The sequence below is a fragment of the Nannospalax galili genome, unplaced genomic scaffold (genome assembly GCF_000622305.1).
Source record: "Nannospalax galili isolate Female #2095 unplaced genomic scaffold, S.galili_v1.0 scaffold886, whole genome shotgun sequence".
In the NCBI taxonomy this organism is placed as follows: Eukaryota; Metazoa; Chordata; class Mammalia; order Rodentia; family Spalacidae; genus Nannospalax; species Nannospalax galili.
In genome coordinates this window covers 1,097,892-1,121,705 of record NW_008355971.1, presented here as the reverse complement: position 1 = coordinate 1,121,705, position 23,814 = coordinate 1,097,892, and the positions used below count along the sequence as shown (strand labels likewise).

At 48.8% G+C, this 23,814-nt stretch overlaps 1 protein-coding gene across 5 annotated transcripts in view; it reads right to left on the bottom strand.

The window, feature by feature from the left end:
- Sipa1l3 (signal induced proliferation associated 1 like 3) overlaps positions 1-23,814 on the bottom strand; it is a 257,269-nt gene that overhangs the window by 114,628 nt on the left and 118,827 nt on the right. The gene's annotated exons all lie outside the window — the stretch shown is intronic.

Sequence of the window (23,814 nt, the reverse complement as noted above, 5' to 3'; positions counted from 1 at the left end):
TTTTTTTTTTTTTGAGACAGGGTCTCACTATGTAGCCCTAACTGGCCTGGAATTCACTATGTAGACCAGACTGGCATTGAACTCACAGAGGTATTACCTACTTGCCTCTGCCTCCCGAGTCCTGGGATTAAAGGGATTCTCCATTTGGGATTAAAGGGATCTTCCACTATGCCTGGCCTGAAAAAAAACCTTTTATTATGGAGATTTTTTTCCCTTTTTAAAATTTTGAGACTAAGTCCTGCTATGTAGCTTTGCATCTGTGGCAATTCTGCTTAGGATTATAGGAGTATGCCACTGCGCTCAGCAAGTTTTAAACACCAGCTGGGCATGGTGGTGTCTATCTTTAATCCCAGCATTTAGGAGTCAGAGGTTGGTGGATCTCTGTAAGATCAAGACTGGCCTAGGCTAAATACTGAGTTCTAGACCAACAGGGGCTACAGGAGACACTATCTTAATCCCCCTCACCCTAAAAATGATTTAATCACATGGAAAGGAGAGGACTATGACCTCTATCCCACTGCCAGCTCCAGCAGCTGCCAGTTCCTTCTCATTCGTTTCTCTTCACTCAGACAATCTTTTGTGTGTGTGTGGTACTAGGGGTTGAACCCGGGGCCTCAATGCCCGCTAGGCAAGCACTCTACCACATCCCCAGCCTTTTTTGTTGTTTTTTTTTTTTTAAGAAATATTTTATTATTTTTATTTGTATGTATGTAAGTGTAATGCCTGCATGTACATAAGTGCACCTGTGTCATTCAGTACCCACAGAGGTCAAAAGAGGGTGTTGGATCCCTTGGAACTGGAGTTATAGATGGTTGTTAGGTGCCATGTGGGTACTGGGAATTGAACTCCGGTCCTCTGCAAGAGAAGCCAGTGCTCCTAACCCCTGAGCTATCTCTCCAGCTCCAACTGTTTTTTTTTCTTTTTCTTTTTCTTTTTCTTTTTTTTTTTTTTTAATTTTTTTATTATTATTTTTATTTTATGTGTATGAGTGTATTGCCTGCACGTATGTGAGTGCACCTGTATTGTGCAATGCCTCAGAGGTCAGAAGTGGGCTTTGGATTCCCCTGGAACTGGAGTTGAGGACGGTTCATAGCCACCATGTGGGTGCTGGGAATTGAACCCGGGTCCTCTGCAAGAGCAATCAGTGCTCTTAACCACTGAGCCATCTCTCCAGCCTGTTTTCTTTTTCAAAGACCCTATCCGCCAGGGATATGAGCTAAAAAGTATTTCTGCGGTGGCTGGGGTTTGCTGTCTAACAGTGACAGCTCAGTGGCAGAGCACTTGCCTGGCATATACAAATCCCTCAGTTCCATCTCTCCAGCACTGCAGAAAATAAAAGACTGTCAAAAACAAGCAGAAGGGCTGGCAAGACAGCTCAGTGGTAAAGGTCTGCCACCAAGCCTGACAACCTGAGTTTAATTCCCAGGATCATATATATGCTGGAAAGAACTGACTCCTGAAAGTTTCTTCTACCCTCCACGTATGCATTGTACATGTATGTAGACACACAAAAAATTTAATTTTTAATGCAATAAGAAAAAAAAAATCTGGGGGATGAAGGGATGACTCAGTGATTAAAAGCACTGGCTGCGCTTGTGGAGGACCTGGGTTTGATTCCCAGCACCCACATGGTGGCTAACAACAATCTATGACTCTAGTTTCAGGGGATCCAATGCCCTCTTCTAGCCACTATAGGCATTGCATGACACTTAACACATGTAGGCAATACATTCATACACATAAAATAAAAAAATAAATAAAATACTTGTTTAAAAAGAAAACAACCACGATCTCATTTTCTTATCTATCAAAGTTCACAAGAATTCTTTATTACCTACAGTATCTGTCTGCCTTAGATCTCTGTCCTCGGTTGTCTCAAAGGATCTTTTATTGAGTTATGAGGAGCCGGACAAGATTCCCACTCTGCTCTAGAGCATGCTCTTCTTGTCTTACCCCACTCCATTGCAGTCATCTTCTTTTGTCTTGAGGCAGTGCTTGTTTAAGGAATAGGGGCCCTGTCCTGTGTAACTACTACCTTCAGGATCCCTGTGGTCCCATTTAACATGCACTCCTTTCTCTGTATTTCCTGTGACCTGGTGGCTGCGTTGCCCAATTGCTCTACAGACTACCTGATCCTGCCTCCCTGCCAGGAAGGAAGAGATAATGATAGAGGAGCCAAGCCCCACAAAGTTTGGGAGGGAAGCTGCAAAGGGACTGCATCTAGTGATCCTGTGGTTAACACAATCCTGGTGCTACTGCTGGGCTTACTCTGCGGCTCCATATTGCTTCTGTAAGGAGTGCCCATCATGCTGTCCTTTTCTGTCCCTCTGACATGCTAAGCCTGGTCCAGGACACCTGTGTCTCCTTCTACCGCTTTCCACCAGGGTGCTTCCGACCATCATGAGAAGACGCCCCAAGCTATCCTCTAGGCCTGTCACCTGCTCTGCTTTCTTTCTAGTCTTCTTAGTCAGCAACTGAAACTATCTTGTACGGTATCTGCTCGCTGGCTACCTCCTCCGCCAGACTGTCAGCTCCAGAGTGGTGAGGACACCTGTGCTGCTCACAACTGCATCCTCACCCATACTAATGTCCAGGATGTTCTGTCACTGTTAGGAGCTGGCCTCAGTCTGATCTGAGGCTAAGCATACCCTGCTCTGCAGGCCTCATGGGAAGGAGCCCACATTTATGTTCAGCAGTGTAAAATGCTCCACAGGATCACTTCCCTTTGTCTCTACCTTGAACTTCTGGAGCTGGAGAGGAAGGGGAAGTGGTCACTGCTGTGGCTGAACTGGATGTCTGTCACAGCAGCCCTGCTCCCTTCCTTCTGCCAGCAGTACTTTGTTCAGAATGGCAGAGTGCTGGGGTGGGCCGAGCACCTGGTCAGTAACTTTCCTGTCCCTTGGTCCCTAAGGCTGGACATAGTCATTCTGGCCAAAGACTTCTGGTGCTTGCCAGGTGAGGAAGTGGGTGCATGCTGAGTGTATGTAATATAGGGCATTTCCTAACCTGACTAGAGGAACAGAGTTAACTTGAAGAGAGAACAGTGTGGAGTAAGTAGTTGTGGAACAGAACAGAGGAGTGTTACCAGCCTCTGAGAAGGTGAGAGGAAGAAGGGGGAAGGAGAGGGTGAGAGGAGAGAGCAGATGGCCTTGGTCCTGGGGGTGCCCCCATGAGTGAGCACAGGAACATTCCTTGAGACACCCCCAGGAGATGGTACAGGAACCAGACAGACTCTGGGGAGGAAACAGGGAAGGTGAAAGGGCCAGGTGACCAGGCAAGATGAGAGAGGCCAGAGGAGCCCGCACTGAACCAGAGAGCAGGAACGACTTCCTCAAAGAGGCACATGGGCCTCAGCTTCTCTAAGCTGAGTCTCTTGTAATTCCAAATATCGATCATCTGAGTTCTTCAAAGCAATCAGAAAACCAGAATTTCATGTAATATCTTCAATTTGTAAAGCAAAACCAACAGGAGCAGCAACAAAAAACTACCATGTGCAGAAGAGTTCCTGAAGGGCTTAAGAAACAGGTGTCTGCTCTCCCCACACCCTGCCCTTTCCTTTCCCTGCTTCATCTTATCTTTAGCACCTATTTCTCTGACTCACACAAGGATTTCCAGCCCTGTGTGAATGTGTGATGTTGGTGCCTCTGAGGAACCTAAATGTGTGGTCACAAGAGATGGGAGGGCTTAATTCTTCATGCTACACCACTGGCCACTTTTTGAACCATTTACACGTATTTCTTGTCGATGAATGTTTTTTCTTTTCATGTGCTACAATCTTTAGCACCTATTTCTCTGACTCACACAAGGATTTCCAGCCCTGTGTGAATGTGTGATGTTGGTGCCTCTGAGGAACCTAAATGTGTGGTCACAAGAGATGGGAGGGCTTAATTCTTCATGCTACACCACTGGCCACTTTTTGAACCATTTACACGTATTTCTTGTCGATGAATGTTTTTTCTTTTCATGTGCTACACAAGTGCTCTACCACTGAGCCACACCTGCAGCCCCTTACTAGGGGACTCTAAGCAAGGGCTCTACCACTGAGCCACACCTCCAGCCCCTTACTAGGGGACTCTAAGCAAGGGCTCTACCACTGAACCACACCTCCAACTCCTCATTGGCGGTTTCTGCAGGGGCTCTCTACTACTGACCAAACACCCAGTCACTCCGGGGGGGGGGGGGGAATTCTAGGCAGATGCTCTACCACTGTGCCACTCCTCAGGCCCAAACTTCCATCCTTACTCCATCTTCTTTTTTGAGAGGCTTTTAACTGTAGCTCAGGCATGCCTTGAACTAGCCATCATCCTGCTTCAGCATCCTATGGAGTGCTGGGATTACAAGAATGCTGGGATTACGGGTGTGTGGCACCATGCCTGGCTGAATACTACTTAGGAATATTGACAAAAACTACAACGAGGGTCTGTAAGAGGGAGAGGTGGACTGGATGTGTGTAGGGATGCTGGTGACTGGTGGGTGCCATGAGATGGAAACGATCTTGTTCATATTCACTTTTGGACTGTCTCTAGCACTAGACAGTCAGCTCCAGAATATAGGGATGCTTGACCGGAGGGACTGAGCTGAACTGTGCTCCTTGGGGGTGCATGCGGCCCCAGTACTGTAGAGGGAGACTTTGTTCTCAGAGGTCACAATGGGGCTGGGTGGGAAAACTAGTGGCTCAGCTTTGAACCTGGCTAACTGTAGCACATACCTCCCACCAGATGGGCTCTCCTGGCAGCATCTGGCTTCCAGCTCTGTGGACACTCTCAATTGCATTCTGCTGTGAACACACACAGATGTTCTGTGTGTCCCTGTCTCCCCTTCCCAGGCATGCACAGTGGGTCTCTCTGTACTGCTCTGAGCTGACTGGTACCCAGCCTCTGGTGCGTACCAAGCTGCTTCAATGCTAAACTTCCCAGATCTTCCTAACGGGGAAACCTGTTATGAGAGCAGCATGGTGTGTGCCTGGGAACCAGATGGCTGGGCTCCAAATGTGCTATGCCATGGACTAGTGACTAAACAGTCACCAACATCAACCTACGAAGCGAGGACACACCCACTCCCTCATTACCACTGCTCTTCCAGGCTGAGTATCCCAAACCTGAAAATCCAAAATGCTCCAAAAATCTGAAACATTTTCTCACGTGGGCATGGTGACACACACCTTTGTAATCCCATCCCTTGAAAGGGAGACACAGTAGGACCAGAAGTTCATGGTTATCCTTGACTACATAGTGAGTGCAGGGTCATTCTGGGCTATATGAGACATGATGGAAAACTCCATAGGGCTTAGTTATACTGAAAATAAAACTGCCTTCAGGCTATGTGTGTAAAGTCTATAAATGAACTTTGTTTTTAGACTTGGGTTTCACCCCAATATATCTCATGTATGTAAATATTCCACAATTTATACAACCCAAATCTGAAGGACTTCTGGTTCCAAGGACTCAGGCCTGGATATGAAGCTTTGGTGGGTACTTGTCCCCTCCTCCCATTAGGGATGTGCTGAATTAAGGGGGAGGGGTGTCAATGGCCTCCTCTCCTAGGACCATGGATACCCAGGCCTAGAGAGTGCCATGCAGTGGCAGGGAGACTGGGCCTGGCTTTTCCTGGGAATCCTGGCTCCCTCTCACCTGAGTTTCCTTTCCCCTGCCCCTTCCTCCTCCTCTGGCCTCCCAGAGAGTCTTTAAGTCTCTAGTCTAGTCTATGTCTGACCAACATCACCAAGCTTGGCCTCTGAGGACTCTAATTGATACCCCAGGGCCGTGGGCTGGGGAAGTGTGGGTGGAATAGGCAGAGTAGCCCCAGGGATGGAGCAAAGGCAGAAGACAGCAGCAGTGGCAGGAGAGCCAGCAGGGTTCGTTTGGGGAGAGGGGCAAGTGGCAATGAACCCATAATTGTTTCCTAACCAGGAGGCTGGAGATGGTGGCTCTAGGCCTGGTGAGAATAGGGCAGCACCATCAGTGCATTCTGTCCTCTCCCTGTGCCTGCGCAGCATGTTGTTGGCTTGCAGCTTCACTTTGTGATAAGAGCTGGTGGGCCTAGCTCGTCACTGAACCCCAGTAAGTGCAGGCAACAAGAGACCCTTTCCTAGAATGTCTCTTTCACCTCAGTTCTTGCATACTGTGCTGGCTAGCTTTAGTGTCAACTTGACACACCTGGGTTGAGGGAGCCTCAATTGGGGAATTGCCTCCATTGAACTGGCCTATGGCCATGTCTGTGGAGCATTTTCTTGATTGAGTGATGTGGGAGGGCCCAGCCCACTGTGGGTGGTGCCACCCCTGGGCAGGTGGGCCTGTGTTGCATAAGAGAGCAGGCTGAGCAGGGGCCAGGGGAGCAAGCCAGTAAGCAGAGTTCCTCCATGGCCTGTGCTCCAGCTCCCGCCTCCAGGTTCCTGCCCTGAGTTCCTACCTTGGGCTCCCTGATGAACTGTGACCTGGGAGATGTAAGATAAATAAACCCTTTCCTCCCCAAGTTGGTAGTGGTCAGAGTGTTTTGTCACAGCAATGAACAAACCAGAACACATACTATTGACCAGAATGTGATCATGTGACCACTCCAGTTGCAAGGAATGCTGAGAGGCAGACTGATTGTCCTCACTGCTGCGGGCCTTGGGAGATTTCTCTGTTAGCAGAGCAGGCAATCAGGGGTCTACTTGTGCTCCCGGGCTGCCACCTGTGAAGACTCTGTTGACTCAAGCTGAGGGAGTGCTCCCTATGAGGCCCCAAAAGCCTGGAGGCAAAACAGCAAAGGAGCAGGCAAGCACTGCCTTCTCAAAGTCCTCCCACCAAATGGTACCCCTCTGTGGGGACTATAATGTATGCAGCAAGCTCACAGGCAAGGCAGAGGGGAAAATACAAGCAGCCCACTGGGCAATAGCTGTGGTATGGGCCCCTTGCCTCCCTGACTCCTTGCCCAACAACAGCCTGGGTTTCCTTTTGGGAATCTACCAACCAATGGGCTCCTTCTTCTGCTCAAGAACAAACAATGTAGCCAATCAGAACCACTAAGACCCAGTGATGTCTTTGCCGGAATGCTGGAGCTGAGAACTGTGCTTTCCCCTTTCTTGAAGACAGGAGGGATGGAATGAATACAACTACTTTGTGACCATGAGGAAGAGATTCAGCTATGAAAGAAGCTGAGAGTTAGAATGTGAGAGTTGTCATGACTTGAGTCTCCACAGCAAGCTGGGCATGAAGCTGGCCCTATTCCACTTCTTACTAAGTGTTTTAGATATACAACAACAGCTGCAGCAACTATGATCTCTCTGTGGGTCAGGTCTTTTTCTAAGCACTTTACATTTGTTAACTGTTATTTGTTAGGCCTCACAACAACTCTACAAAGTAGGTTTCATCACCATCTCCAGTAAACAGCTAAGTAAGCAGGAACAGACACAGATGAAATCGTGTGCCAGAGGACAAGGGCATTGGAGCCCACCTCCCTCATCCCTGAGTTGGTCTTGAGGTCTCAGCTTAGCCCTTCCTGCAGCCACAGGCACCTGGACTCTGAAATTCTCACCTTCTTCTGTGGGAAGAGATAAGAAAATAATTCCAGATTCAACTAATCCTGTTCAGTTGCTTATGACGTCACCAGGAGTTAACTGCCTTGCACCAGAGATGGAACCTTCCCAACCTGAAATCTTCCTATCTTCCCACTCACAAACTGTGTTCCTTTTCAGGATAGTCAGGATGGGCTACATTCTGCTGCAGTAACAAACATCCCCAAATATGCTGCAGGGTTTTCACACAGACCTTGGCTCTATCACAGGCTGGCTGATGGTTCTGCTTGTGTCACCTTGGATCCTAGTGTGGTGCAGCTTTACCTGAGCTGAGACCCTGCCCAGTTAAGAGAAAAGGGGTGTGGCTAATGCACACCATGCCCCCTAGAGCCTTTTGCTCAGGAATAACACAGTCACTTCTGCTTACATTCCATGGGCCATCAAGGAAAATCAGCCTGACAAATGACTGAGCAAACTGACCATCCACCCACCCTGCCTCCCCAAGGATGATACATCAATCTCAGAACACATGGCCTCTAGTCTAGACATATGGTTCCTTATCAATCCCCTTGCAGAAGATACCTGGTTTCTCTATCAGAAATCTCCATCTCTCCTCCCCAGATTCCAGGAAGGAGCACACCACCACCCAAGAAGACAGGACCTTCCTCCTGGGATTTTCTGGGCCCATATACATTTCAGACTTCTCAAATTCCTCATACAACCTCCATTCTTGCAGAAAGGTTGCTTGCCCTTTGTAGCTAATAAATCTATCTGCATCTGCTGAGGGCAGTTTCTACTTCTTTATCACATTCCTTTTCATCCAGAATTCTAACAGGCCAAAGGAAGTCACACAGCCAGAACTGATGCCAACAGAGCAGGTCACCAGGGTACTTGCTAGCACCTGCTTCTGCTGCACTGGAGGTGACAGGAACCTTCTTCCACGGCTCAGACTGAACATGCTGATGCTATCTTCCAGTGCTGCCCTACGGACCCCGCACAGCAGTCCCGGCCCACCCCAGCTCTTCAGTGCTGCCCTATGGACCCCACACAGCAGTCCCAGCCCACGTGAAGCCATAGCACCACTTTTAGATGCAGTGGCTTCTCCCTGGAGGGCCAGCATCAGCCTCAGTGTTCCTCCTGCATCAGCTGGGGCTCCCCTAAATGCCCTGGGGCAGAGGAACCAGAAGATAGAGCTCAATGCTGCCACCTCAGCCCTCAGACTCTCTCACCAGCTGAGGCAGGAGGATTGAGAGTTTGATGCCAGCTTAGCTACACAGTGAGCCTCTGTCTCAAATAAAACAAACAAAAAGCACTAAAAATATATTCGTTTATTCAACATTTCCGCAGCACACATGACTCATTCATTCATTGTGCCAGCTCGGAGCATTGAAACCCATCCATTTAATCAATGGCCTTTGAAAAATGTTTGGAGACAGGGTCTCATGTAGCCCAGGCTGACCTCAAACTTACTATGTAGCCACAGTTGATCTTGAACTGCTGATCCTCTTGCCTCAGCCTCCCAAGTCTTGGGATTTCTACAGAAGTGCACCACTGATGTAGGTGTGAAGATAGGGCTCTGAGCTGGACACAGAGAAGCCAGAGGAGTAAGAGAGAAAATGGGGTCATCACTATAAAGGAAGAAAAGGCATGATGGGAGAGGGGCTGCAGCTGGAAGGGATGGGGAGGTCAGTGATCTGCAGGATAGGAAGGAAGCTATTGGCTTCCTGTTGCTGTGAGAAAATCCCTGAGATACACAACACAAAAGGAGGAACGTTTCCTTTTGGCTCACAGATCCAGTATATGCCTGGCCATGTCCCTTGGGCCTGTGGCAAGCCCAAGCATCAGAGCAGGGAGTGCAGGCTAGAACACAGCTGTTCACTGCATGGAAGGAGAGAAGGGAGGAGGGATAGAGGGAGAGAAAGAGCTAGGGATCCAATATCCCCTTCAAATGCACGCCTTCAATGACCTAAGTTCCTCCCCTGAAGCCCCGCCTCCTGAAAGTCCCAGAACCCTCCAACAGGAGTGCAGGCTGGGGACCCAGCTTTGGCATATGTACTCCAGATCACTTAGGGTGTGCCCTGAGCAAGAGAAAAGCTGGGAAGCCTGGGTTCCCCTGGGAGGGGTTCTCCAAGGCAGCAGTTGCCACTCCCTGCAGAATACTAGAGGCACTAAAAGAGCTTTTCCAAAGATCTAAGTGTCTGTCCACACTTGGTCCCAGAGATTACAACATCAGCTGCTCTAAGGTATGAGAAGACTTAAGTAACTTTAAAAAAAAAAAAATTTGTTTTGTTTTTAATATTTTATTTATTATTTTAACTTTATGTATATGAGTGTATTGCCTGCATGCAAGTATACCAGTGTCATGCAATGCCCATGGAGGTCAGAGCAGGGTACTGGATCCCCTGGAACTGGAGTTACAGATGGTTGTTAGCCACCATGTGAGGGCTGGGGACCAAAGCCAAGTCCTCTGCAAGAACAGCCAGTGCTCTTAACCACTGAGCCATTTCTCCAGCCTTTGTTTTGATTTTTAGACAGGGTCTCCCTATAGCCACAGCTGGCCTGAAAATCACAGAGATCTTCCTGCCTCTGCCTCCTGAGTGCTGGAATTAAAAGGCATGTGCCACCACGCCCAGCTTTAAATTAATTTTGTGTGTGTGTGTGTGTGTGTGTGTGTGAGAGAGAGAGAGAGAGAGAGAGAGAGAGAGAGAGAGAGAGAGAGAGAGAGAGAGAGAGATGCATGCCATGGTACAAGTGTGAAGGTCAGAGAAAAACTTGCAGGAGTTGATTCTCTCCTACCATGTGAGTCCCAGGGACTGAACTCAGGTCATCAGGCTTGGTGGCAAGTACCTTTACCTGCTAGGCCCTTACCAATCGCTAAATGTCTTAATTTTTTTTTGTGTGTGGTGGTGCACACCTTTCAGAAGACAGAGGCAGGTGGATCTCTGTGAGTTCAAGGGTCTAACACAGGAAGTTCCAGGCTAGCTGGGGCTACAGGGAGACCCTGTCTCAAAAAAAAAAAAAACCAGAAAATTTTTTTTCTTTTATGGGTATGAAGTGTTTTGCTTGCATTTATGTAAATATACCACATGTATGCGATACCTGTGGAGGCCAGAAGATGGCATCAGATCCCCTGGAACTGTAGTTAAGGATGGGTGTTAGCCACCACGTAAAATGCTGGGAACTGAACCTGGATCCTCTGGAAGAACAGCAAGTGCTCTTGACTGCTGAGCCATTGCTCCAGCCTGAAGCCCGAGTATCTTTTTTTTTCTCCTGCCTCCTGAGTGCTGGGATTAAAGGTGTGCACCATCATGCCCGGCATGTTTTTTTTGAAAAGCCTCAGCTGCTCCTAGTTAGTGTGGCCATCTCTGAGGATGGATGGCACAGAAGCAGAGAGGGGAGGGTCTGAGAGCAAGCCCCAAAGACAGTGCACCTGGAGACAGTGCATCCAAACGCACTGGTCAGGGGGAAGAAAGGGCTAGAGCAGAGGCGGGGCAACAGGTGTGACCTGGGAGGACCAGGCCTACTAGGTACTTTTCTCATTGCTGTGACAGAACACACACGACAGAAACAACTTGAGAAAAAGGAGGTTCCTGGTTCAAGACGGCGCAGTGCAGCATGGCAGGGAAGGCAGGGGGGCAGAGTGTGTGGCTTGTTACATGGCGCTGACCAGGAAGCAGAGAAAGTTTGGATGTAACAGGGCTAGGCTGTAACCCTCTAGCCCAGTCCTAGGGTCCTAAACCTGCCGGCTAGGCCCCACATCCAAAAGCTTCCACAATAGCTCAAGACAGTGAGAGCAGGTGGGGACCAAGTGTTCAAATACATGATCCTGTAGGACACATTTCTGATTCAAAGCACACCAGGGCTGCACACTGCTGAGGATCATATATGGTGATAATTACTGGCACCTAGGGCTCTGGAGACCTTTGCAGGAGCTACTTCAAGGGAACCTTGTCTACCCCAACCCCCACCCTCTGATCCCTTCCACTGCTGCTGGCCTATCGTCTTCTTCTGGTCACCTCCTGCTGAGCTCCCAGGACTCAGCCCACCAGATGCAGGGAGGACTGGGGCCTCACACACTTGTTCTCAGGGAAGGGGAAGGATGACAGATACTCCCCACCTACGTGCCAGGCTCAGGTTTACACACCGTAACCTGTCTGCACCAACAACCCCACATGAAGGGACATCTACCATGCCCATTTCACAAATGAGGCAAAGACAGGCGGCCAAGTCACACAGTGGCAGGTGGTACAGCTAGGAGGATGCAAAATGTGACAATCTGTCTCCCACCCTTGGACCCTCTGCTCCAATAAAAGTCAAGGTAGTCCCAAGGAGCTTGCTGTGAGAGTACACGACACAAGCGACAGACAGAATTCTAGAAAGGCAGCTCTTTGCTCCAGGTGAAGCATGGGGTTTCATCCTGAGATGTTCCCGACCTCCCTGGAAGTTGGAGCAACAACCAGGGACTCTGTTACAGTTCCCTCAGGAGCCAAGATGGACGGACACCTTGGAAATCTCATCAGGAAGTGCTGAGGCAGAGACAGTCCATCAGCCCCACAGCAATGATCTGGGCCCTGGTGGAGAGAACCTTCCCTTTCTATTCAATGCCGAGAACCCAGAGGATTTGTGCTTTTAATTGAAAAGGGCAGTGTTTGTTTACAGCTGTTACACTCCACCTGGCCCCAGTGACCTGCCATGTTTTTAAGGGTATTCAACAGGCATAATTCTTCCCTCAGGGGACAAAGGAACAGTGACTGTGAATTATGGTTTTCTGTTTTATTTTGTTTTCTGAGACAAGGTCTCACTATGCAGCCCTGGCTTGCCTAAAACTTGCTACGTAGACCAGGCTGGTCTTGAGCTCACAGAGATCTGCCTGCCTCTGCCTCTCAAATGCTGGTACTAAAGGCGTGTGTTACCATGTCCAGTTGTGAGTGGGAATTACATACCGAAATGTTTGGTCTGTACTCTATTTCATTTTTGCGCCCTGGAAGGTAAAAGCAGGAGCACAGCACTCACAAAGCTGCCACACAGAAGAGCCATGAAAAACCCGTCAGCAGAGGATGGACTGAGCAAATCTGGGTGCCTCGATCTGGGGAGGACACAGCACCGATGGCAAAAGCAAGGTAGAGCTGTGCAGAGAGATGCCATAGAGTCAGAAGCAAGCCTTCTGAGTGCTCACCACCAGACCTTGGAGGTCTCTCCTGTAGAGCAGCTGCAGCAGACCACCCAGGCTCAATTCCTGGGTATGCCATGAAACCAGCTAGACCTTGGCACGTGAATGGGCCTTTCTGTCTGTTTCCTCCCATTTGTAACATGGAACTGATGATATGGCCTAACTCTGAGGAAGGTCCTAAGTTTGTGTAGGCAGAGACTCAGCACACTCCTGTCACACAGTGACATATGAATACTAGATTTTTTTTTTCTGAGACAGGGTCTCCCTGTAGCCCCAGCTAGCCTGGAACTTGTTATGAAGACATGTAGACCAGGCTGGCCTTGAACTCACAGGAATCTGGTCACCACATCCAGCTAGGGCTAGCTATTATCATTTTGACTTTATTTTCTACTAATCCAAGCAAACCAACTGTATGTGCCTTTTGATGGCTCCCCTTGAAGTGGAGGAGCAGCAAGCACCCTTTCCCAGCACCCCAGAGCCGGGGGCAAGGGAAGTGCCCCTCAGAGGCCCTGTGGGGCCAGATGGGTGAGTGAGGTGTCACTGCCTCCCCTAAAGAACATGTGGCTTGGGCATCTTGTTCCCATTTGGGCATGGTCCCACTCACTTCAAATGCAACTCTGAAACACACAATTGGGAAGAGATGCTTCCTGGCATGTGAGTGTAGTGACAGGCCCACCCAAGAGAGGCAGCCATGCCTGAGGGAGGGAGAGAGTGTGATGGAGCCAGGCCTCAAAGGCAGGATGAGGGGCCTGTTGTTGGGGTGGCTACGTGTTGGGAGCATGGCTTCTTCTCCAGTGGTCATCTTATTGGCTCCTGCCAAACTCACTGTCCAGCCACAGCGCAGGGGTGGTAGGGCTGCCTGTGTGACTATGAATACCTTCTGGTCCCCAGCTGCTGCCTCACACCCCAAAGTGTCTCCACTAGCTTAAGGGGCAACAGTGGGCAGATCTGCTCCCACGGGCTGTAGCTCAGGCCAAATCCACAGATAAATACTTGGGGGTCCCCATGGAGGGCTTGCTCCTGTAGCCAGGTCAAGCTCCTGGGCAGAAGATGGTGTCCTGTCAGCATGGAGCCTGACTGGCAAGCTAATTCTAGTTAATTGCCACTGAAACCTGCTAAGATCACATCTGTTGGGCCTGGGGATTAAATCAATATTTGACAATCTTGATTAAACACAGCCAGGGAATCCATTTAAAAGAACATCTGTTCAAGCTCCATCTTGCTTTTGAGGGGCCGGATAGGGATGTCTCTCTTGCAGCAAGTTTTCCACCTGAGGATGGATGTGGGCTAGTGGTACTGGGGGGCATAAGTGGAGCCCCCAGGAGAGGAAGGGAGGATGCTGGGCACACCCCCAGTTGGGCCTTGTGTCCTAGGTGGCTCCTAGCTGCCAGTGCTCACTTCTCATTCTAAGTGGCCACTGATCACAGACTACCCCTCTTTTATACTACATAGCCGGGGCTAGCCTCGGCTCAGGACCCTCTTGCTTTAGCCTCCTGTGTCCTAGGATTATAGTTCTGTACCACCAACTAATGTGTTTCAACATGGGGGTGGGGGAGTGTGTACCAAACAAAACCAGGTGGTGTGGCTCATGCCTGTAATCCCAGCACTTGGGAAGCTGAGGCAGGAGGACTGCCATAAGATGTAACAAGTGTTCACAGACAGTGGCTACGGTGGCTGTAGATTTGGTTTACCAGGGTTCAAATCTTACTTGTGCCCTTGATCTAACTGGTGACCTTGATGCTTGGTTTTTCTTCCACTATGATATCTTGTGCTATCAAATATCGGATCCTCTGGAACTGGAGCTACAGATGGTTTTTAGCTGCCATGTGGGTGCTGGGCCCTCTGCAAGAGCAGCCAATGCTCTTAACCACTGAGCCATCTCTTCAGTCCCTTAACACACACTTAAAAAAAACAACAAAAACAACCTTCCTGTAATAGTTTACTTTAACTGTCAACTTGATAAGATAAAGAATCACATGGGAGATGAGCCTCTGGGAACGGCTGTGGAAGATTCTATCTTGATTAGGTTAATTGAGATAGGAGGACACATGTGTTGTGGGTGGATCATTCCCTGTGCTGGGATCCTGGAAGGAACAGAAAAAAACAGCAAGTGAGCTGAGCACAGGCATCCACTGCTCTCTGTTCTCAACTGTGGTGGACTGTGACTAGTTCCTGCTGCTAGGACTCCCCAACCATGACAGACTATAACCTCAAACTGCGAGTTGCTTCAATCCACAGATGCCAAGTCCCAGGACACAAGCCACCTCTGTGCACCTCTGCACCCATGTGCACTTCATTAGAGCAAAGTTTTAAACAGTTTTTTGTTTGTTAAGTGTACAGCCTTCCTTCCTCCCTTCCAATAGGATTAACTCTGTAGCATTGTGAGGCTTGCTGAGAACTTGTGATCCTATGCCTCCCCAGAGCTGGGATTATAGGAGCATGCCACCAGGCTTACCATGAATTATTTTTAAACAATGTTATCATCCCTCCCCGTCCCCTGAGAAAGGGTCTCATGTATGGCAGGTTGACTTCAAACTCAATATGAAACTGAGGATGACCTTGGAACTTCTGATCCTCCTGCCTCCACCTCTCAAGTACTGGAAATTACAGGTGTGCACAATCATGCTCAGGTTGAATCCAGGGCTTTGTGCATGCTAGACAAGCATTCTACTACTAAACTACATTCCCAGTTCTAAACAATGTCAATTACACTCTTGTCTTAGATATGCAATTTCTTTTCTGGGTATTTCTGTCTTAAGCGTACGTGTATGTAGATATGTCTCTCTCTCTCTCTCTCTCTCTCTCTCTCTCTCTGTGTATGTATAATTTTATACATGTATATAATGTATCCCGACCACATCTATCCTACTATTCTCCCCAACAATCTTCCTCCCACCTTCATGGCCTCCCCCTCTTTTTTAAAAATAACTTCCTGAGCCCAGTTAGTGCTGCCCACATGCATGGGGGTCAGCTACTGGAATAGGGGCAACCTACCAGGGGCCACATCCCTAGGGAAAAATGACTCTCCCTTCCCTAACAGCCACCAACTGTCAACAGGTCCTCAGCTAGGGGTCGGGTCTCATTAGACATGTAATTTCTTTTTTAAAAAATGATTACTGGGCCTGGCGTAGTGGCACATGCCTTTAGTCCCAGCACTCAGGAAGCAGAGGCAGGCGGATATCTGTGAGTTCCAGGCCAGCTGGTGCTACAGGGAGACCCTGTCTCAAAAAAGATTAAAAAATAAATAAAAGATTTATTTTTATTTGTACAAGTGTCTTGATTGGCAGTATGTTTATTGGTATGTATGTAGTGCTCCAGAAGGCTGGAAGAGGACCACAGAGCTGCTATGTGAGTGTTGGGAAATTGAACCCAGGTCCTCTGCAAGAATAACAAGTGCTCTTAACCCGAGAGCCACCTTTCCAGCCCTAACATGTAATTTCTTTTTTTTTTTTTAAGTGTATGAGTATATTGCCTGCATGCATGTAAGTGCACCCACTGACATGTAATTTCTTAAAAGTATATAAACGTATTTAAAAATCTCGGTGTCTGATCACAGTCTTTGGAGCCCTGAGGATTAGTGTTGAATTTGCATGTGCACATGTCCTGACTGGTAGGTGTGCACACCATGGAGTCATCCAGGACTCTCCTGTGATTCTCTCTCCTGTAGTGGATTTCTCTCTGACAATGGACAGGGCCTTGGGTGAACACAAACCTCTGGGCCTGTTGGGGAAATAGCACTTCCTCTGAGGTGGGGGGCGGGCAGGAGAGTGGGGCTGCACCCATAGAGGCAGCCTCAGGGTAACTCACCACAGGACAGCTGGGGATAGGATGGGACCACCACCCACCTTTCCTTCCCACAGTGGTGAGAGACTGGGGTTGGGGGTGGTGCATGCATGCTGGCCCCATCCCTGCAACACCACAGAAGGCTCTGGAAGGGCTACAGTTTTGACCCCTAGCTGGCACAGTCTCTTCTCAGGCCCACAGGTCTGGCCAGCAGATGGTGAGGGCTGGCTGCTCTGTTTGTACATCATGGGGCCCAGGGAAGCTCTGTACACAGACTGGGAGGTAGGAGGAGATGGGCTGGAAGGGGTCCAGGCTCTCAGGAGGCCAGGGAATGGCCCTCCTGGAGCAGCGACCAGTCCAGGACACAGGAAGTGGGCCCCTCCCAGACCACAGTCTTTTTTAAAAATACAGTTGGTGGAACCTTTCTAGAGGCAATTTGGCAATAGCTTTAAAAAATGTTCTTACCCTCTGAACCAGTAATGCTATTTCTGGGAACAGATCCCAAAGAAATAACTAGAGATGAAGAAAAAATTAATGGCATTGGTTATAAAAGGAAACAAAAATAAGAAAACAATAGCACTAATCTCCAGAGGGCCCCCCAGGAGCGAGGGTGAACACCGCACATATCTGTTGAGGAGAAACATTTACTGCTGCAGCAAAGACCATAAGCATTCACAGAGGAAAGACTGGAAACAACTTTAGGGTTCAGGGTAGTAATATGTTCAAATTACTTAAAATAAATCCTTTCTCTTCTATTTCATTTCTTCTCCTCCCCCCCTTTTTTCCATGCCCCCCTTTCTTTCTTGACAGGGTTTTACCATGTGGTTGGGGCTGCCCTTAAACTTGGGCCCCTCCTGCATCAGCCTCCTGAGTGCTGATATTACAGCTGTGTGCCACCCAGCCCAGCTAATGTGTTTTCAACAAGGGGCGGGGAGGACTACCAAAACACCTGGAAAACCAGGTGTGTGACTCAGACCTGTAATTCTAACACAGGAAGTTGAGACAGGAGGATTACCACCAAGGGTTGAGGACAGCCTGGGTGTGAGACCTCATCTCAAAAAAAAAAACCAAAAAAAAAAAAAAAACCAAAAAAACCCCCACAAAACCCAAAACCAAACAAAAAATTCAACAATAAAAATAAACCCCAAACAAGTATACCATCCTATACACACACACACACAACTTGCATTCACTAGGTGAATAGTCCTGTGTAGTGAAGTTGCTAGAGTGCCAGTCTAGCATGCACAAAGCCCAGGCATTTGATCCTCAGCACTACAGAAACTGGGTGTGGTGGTACCTACCTTCAATCCCAGCACTCAGGAGGTACCAAGCAGAAAGATCAAGAGTTCAAGGTCATCCCAGCCAGATAGCAAGTAGGAGGCCAGCCTTATCACCCAAAACAAACAAAAACTCTGAGAATTTTCCAAATCAAAGCCAGCCTTAGCCAGCTCTAGGGAGAGATGTATTTCAAAGTCCTTCCCATGTGGTCCTCAGCAGACCCTAGGGCAGGCCGGGCAGATGAGGTGACATGGCAGAGAGAGACCCACTACTGCAGTCAGCTGGAGAGCCAGGACCTAGGACTCTGTGGCTGGCAGGCAGACTCAAACTCACTCTCCTCTTCCTTGAAACAAGTGTGAAACTTCTGGGCTAGCAGGCCGCCCAACCAAAAAGCTCACCTTTCCTGATTCCCTTGCAGCTATGGCCAAGTGTTCAATTCTAGTTAATAAAAGGCAAATGTAAGTCTGGTGGGGGCAGGAGAAGATGTCTTTGCCAAGGAACTTGCTTTCTTAATAAAAAGGAGTAGCCTTGCTCAGCATTTTCCTTCCACTCTTCTCCTGGTGTCTGGAATCAAGAAGTGCAGCAGCCACCTTGAGGGCATGAGCCACATGTTGAGGAGGTAAGGTGAGGCACTGGAAGGTGACTCCACTCCCCCCTAGGCAACTCTGTGCTGTTGGCCTGTGCTCCCTTTCCTTTCTAAGTACAAGAGAGAACTGTCCTGGAAGTCCCCCCCTCACTGCTTTCTCTGTTACCTGTAGAAGGGTGCCATCTTGATAGACAGCAGTCCTGCCCAGGTCCTTGGTTTACAGATAGGGAAATTGAAGTCCGGCATGGTGGTCCCCAGCTAAGGTCCCAGAGAGCTGTAATGTCAACTTGCGATCCTTATCACTGTCCTGCAGCTCCTGGAACTGAGTCACCACACCAGCTCTGGAGAAATCTTGGCTTCCACTTGCTTCTCTGCCGAATTCTCTCCTTGCCAATGTTCCCCTCCCCCATCAGAAGCTGAAGCTTTGCAGAGTACAGATGCCAGATGTGCGCGCGCGCACACACACACACACACACACACACACACACACACACAGATGAATGAGCCAGAGAGAATGCACTGAAGAGTGTGCTACTATCATGAAAGGCAGAAATGAGGACAGTGGTTTCCCAGAAGGCTATGTGGGCACAACAAAGTATAAGATTGAAGAGAGGGGCCACCACATCCTCTCCAAAGGCCTTGTTTTGGCTGGCCTTCCTTCCTTCCCTCCCTCCCTCCCTGGCCTAGAAGTCACTATGCAGCCCAGGCTAGCCTCAAATTTATATACTTTCCACCCCAGCCTCCCAAGTGCTGGGATCACAGGCATGTGCCAATACACGGGGCTCAGGTTCACCACTCCTCTCTGTCTGGGCAATCTACCAGACTGTCACTCATCTACCTAGTGACAATCTTTGATACAGTGCCTGGACTGGCCATGGGTACATAATTACCTCTCCTCATCAAGGTTGGGTGGGCACAGCAAAGATGCATTCAAAGTCATTTGATGAGTGGAAGGAGCAATGAGGAAGGAAAAACCGTCCCAGCTGGCAGGTACCCTTCAGGCCCTGCTCTGAGCAGTTACTGTTTGTATGCTAGCTCACTCGATCAGCACAATCCTTCTAGAGAGGTATTATTATCACTTACATTTTACACATGAGAAACTGAGGCATGGAATGGAAGTAGCTTGCATAAGACCACACAGCTGGTTAGAGGCAAAGTTGGGTTCAAATCCTGCAGGCTGACTTCAGGATTTGAGCCCATCTCCATGGCATGAGGACACCCTGGAGCCAGGTCTCAGTGGAAGGCAGTGCTTACTTCCTGATCCAGAGCAAATACTCACTGGCTCCCCACAGCATTCCAAATGTCTTCTCTTTTGTTTACCTGCCGACACTGGGGATAAAGGGACCACCCATTTTCCCAGCTGAGAGGCCTTGGCGGGGGGATATATATATATGATCCCTCCAGAGACTGGTAGCACAGTCCTGGCTTTCCTGCCTCAGGGATATAAGAGGACGTGATACCTGGAGCCACAGCAGCCATCTTGCAACCATGAAGAAAGGCCAACATGACCCAGAAGCAGACTGGAGGACCTGTGAAACTAATTCTGGAACTGCCTCGATGTCTAGCTAATTAGCCACTGGGAAATGAACTTTCTGCAAGAGGCAATAGCGAGGGGCAGCAGGTGGTGAGCATCAGCTTTGCTTCCACCCAAATGACTACTGAGACATGAGCTGCCTAGAGTGTTGGGCAAACTCAGGCTTGTTGACTGCTGTCTCAACAGTGGTACAGTGCCTGGCACAGCAGGGACTTGGTTAATGTTGGGTAGGGGACACAAGAGACCATATACCAAGTCTACAGAACAGAGATATTAAAGCATGTGGCATCAGCAGCCCATTATGATACCTACAAGCTAAGGTGGATTTGAATCTGGATCCTGCCATGTCATCTGGCAAGTTACTGAAACCTCAGAGGGACTCCAGAATTTCCCTTCCTGGCTGTGTCCTCAAACCTCTCTGCGAAGAGGCTCTTGGTACTAACAAGATTGATCATCAAGACCATTACAATGGGAGACCTGGCTGAGGTGTGGCTTGCCACATTTGCTTAGCATATGTGAGAGGCCCTGGGTTCAATCCCCAGTATACAAACAAACCTCGAGACCCCAATTTATATTCATCAGGGTGGTATAAACTGGATCCAGAGGAGTAATAGCAAGTGGTGAAAAGCAAACGTGGGCTGGGAGTGTGGCTCGGCCATAGGCAGTGGCCTGGAATCCACCACTAGGGGTTGGAGGCATGGCTTAGTGTCTGCCTAGTATGTGATGGACACTGGATTTGATCCCAGCACAAAAACAATTAACAAAAAAGAGAAGCAAATAGGACACTCGACTCCCGTGTGATCTGTGAGGAGTGTGGCCAGGGTAGTTTCATGGGCAGCAGCTTGGGGAGAGAGAGAATGCCTGTTCCCTGGTGGGCCGTGACCCTGGACTGATTCTCACAGGTTCACAGGGAGACAAGCAGGCGAGTGCTCACTGAAGCACTTTTTGCTGTGGTGTGAACCTGGGGACAACTTGGTACCTCACATCAAGGGGACTATAAATTTGAGGTGTGGCAGGTGAATGCCAGGTGTGACTGTTGGGCCATCACAGCCTCAGAGTGACGTGGCTAGCTCCCAAGCACAGGCTGTTTGCTGAAAACCATAAGAAACAACACACCTTTGGAAGATGCTTCTGGAAGCTGGTTCTTTACTTAGTCCTCAACATATATTTTGCAAGGATATGTCCATAGCTACAGTTGTACCACAGACTTTGAGAAGAGGTAGGACTGGATGGAGGGATAGAGGACGAGAGGAAGAAGAAAGCTTAGTCAGCAGATAAACAGCCTTTGGCAGCAGTGGGGACATGAGGGTGCAGGAGGCAGCAAGGAGCTGTCCAGTTTCATGGGGCACTGCACTTTAAAGGAAAACCACACTGCTTTGTTCCCAAAAGCCACAAAATCTGTGGCATAGTGAGCTCTGGTCAGGAACTGACTTGAGCGGGGAGGCCTCTGCCCTGTAGTAAGGCAGTGAGTTTTGCCTGCTTAATTCCTACTTCCCCAGCTCCTGGAAGATGGACCCCCACTGGTCAAAAGCAACAGGGTGAGGTATTCCTCTCTGATCTGATTGGCCAGGTGGTAAAGACACATGACCTAAGCTGGACCAATTGTAGCCTGAAAAGGATTTTATAACCCATGGGGAAAGAAAGCAAGCCATTTAGGGACCAAGAAGCATGAGGAGGAAACTGAAGTTGAGAAGTAGTGTCCCTGACACACATGTTGAGTTGCTGAATATATCCCGCCTGAGGTCACCCAACTCTGGACCCCTAGAACACATGAAAGGGCTTTCCTGTTTGGCCAGATGGTACCAGGGTGTTTGCTATTTGCAAGTACAAGAATCTTGGTGCCAGCCAGCTGTCTTTCTTTTGTTTTTCTGAGACAGGGTTTTGCTATATAGCCCAGTTGGGCTTGAATTTTCGAATCTGCTGTTTCAGCCTCCAGAATGCTGGAATCAGAGGCATGTGCCACCACACCTGGCTAGCCAGTTACTCTTTGATTATTAAAGGAAAATCTCTGCAAGAGGAAAATGGACACCAGTGGCAGGGAACAGGAAGGCCAATTCATCCTTGAGTAAAGAGACGGTTTGCAGGCATCAATGTACATGTCCTACCCACTTAGAGGCCACAGCACGCTCAGGGGAACCCCAGCAGTGGCTCACTTCATCCTTCCCATCTTTGTAAAGGACATGCTGCATGGGTTCCTGTGTTCTAAGGCTCCTGAGAGCAGGAGGGGGCTCAGGCCCAGCTGCCGGGGCTGAAGATGAGAGAAAGGCCCTGAAAACACAAAGCCTGCTAGCACCCGCTGGCTCTCTGGAAGCTGCTTTGTTCCTGAATCAAAGGTCAGACTTCGGATCTGGGCCACCGCTGTGAGCTCTCAGATGGCACATGGCCCGGGGACCTCAGTACAGGGATCTCCCATGACTCCCAGTGTCTCATCACCATCAGAATAAAGGATAATGAAAGGAGTGGAAGACAAAGGGACTTGCTCTCTGGACTCCACCTGCCCTGGGTCCAGTCACTGGTCTACCTGCCAACAGCTGGGTGCCTGGGACTCGTGATTATGCCTCATCTGTAACAGTCTATAAAGCACCAAGTCACAGCACTGTCACATGAAGTTGGAAAGCATTTACTAGAGCATGCTGGGCACATGGCTATTTATTACCATTGTTATTTGATGATATATAACCATGTACTTAATTGCCGAAATATAATCACATACAGTAAAATGTACCTGTTTCAAGCAATCATTTGATGATGTGTGTGGGTTTTTCTCCTTTCGCATTATCAGTTGAGAATTCCATGCAATGTATTTTGACCATATTCATACACACCCTTAAAATTTTTTTTTTGTTTTTATGTATGAGTGTTTTGCTCACATGTGCACCCATGTGTGCAATGCCTATAGAGGCCAGAAGAGGGCGTCACAAGATTCCCCCTAGAACTGAAGTTAAGGATAGGTGTTACCCTCCATGTGGGTGCTGAGAATGGAGCCTGGGCTGCAAGAGCAGCCAATGCTTGTAACTGCTGAGCCATCTCTCCAGCCCCCACACCCTTATCTTTCATTCTTTCTGAGATGAGGTCTCATGTGCTGGCTTAGAACTCTGTATGTTGTTGAGAATGTCCTTGAATTTCCCATCCTCCTGCCTCAACCTCTAGATTGCTGGGATTACAGTGTGAGCCACCATACTTGGTGACATCTGATGAATTCTGACATGTCTACAACTGTCTAACTCATGTTCCAAAGGAAGCGGTTGGCCAGATGACACACAGTAACTGAATATCCCATCCCTACCACCCCCAAACTGTTCTTCCCTGTTCCCCATTCTCAGGAAAGGATCTCACAGGCGTCACTGCATGTGGGGTCTTGTGGTAGCCCAGGGATGATCACAAACCTACTTCCACAGGACAAAGAAGCTGGAGCCCGGGCAGCTTTCCTGTGCTCAGAGGTCCTTCCTTATCTACCTTTCCTAAGTGTGTGGGCAAACACAGGCGAGTGACCAAGCAGCCAGGACCCTGGGAGCTTACCCTTCATGCTGTCATTGGGAGTTGGTCTGCTGTCCTCCCTCCAAGGCTCTCTGGGTTTTTCCTTCACATTCAGGATCCCTAGCTACTGTTCTTTCTCACCCTATTCTTAGACCTCAATCTCTGTGCAGCTGCCAGAATCATTCAGAAATGTAAAATCTGGAGCTAGAAAGATGGTTGCTCTAGCAGAGGACCTGGGTTCGATTCCCATAACCTCACGGCAGCTAACGAGCATCTGTAACTCTGGTTCTGGAATATCCAACGCCTTCTTCTGGCTTCTTTGGGCATTGCGTTGCACAAGCGCCCTTGAATACATGCAGGCAAAACACTCATGCATAAAAGATAAAAATAATTTTTTTAACTTAAAGAAAAAAAAGAAAGAAATGTAAAGTCTGATCAGGTCCCTCCAAAGCCTGAATTTCTTTCTATGTCTGGACGACTGAAGGTCAACT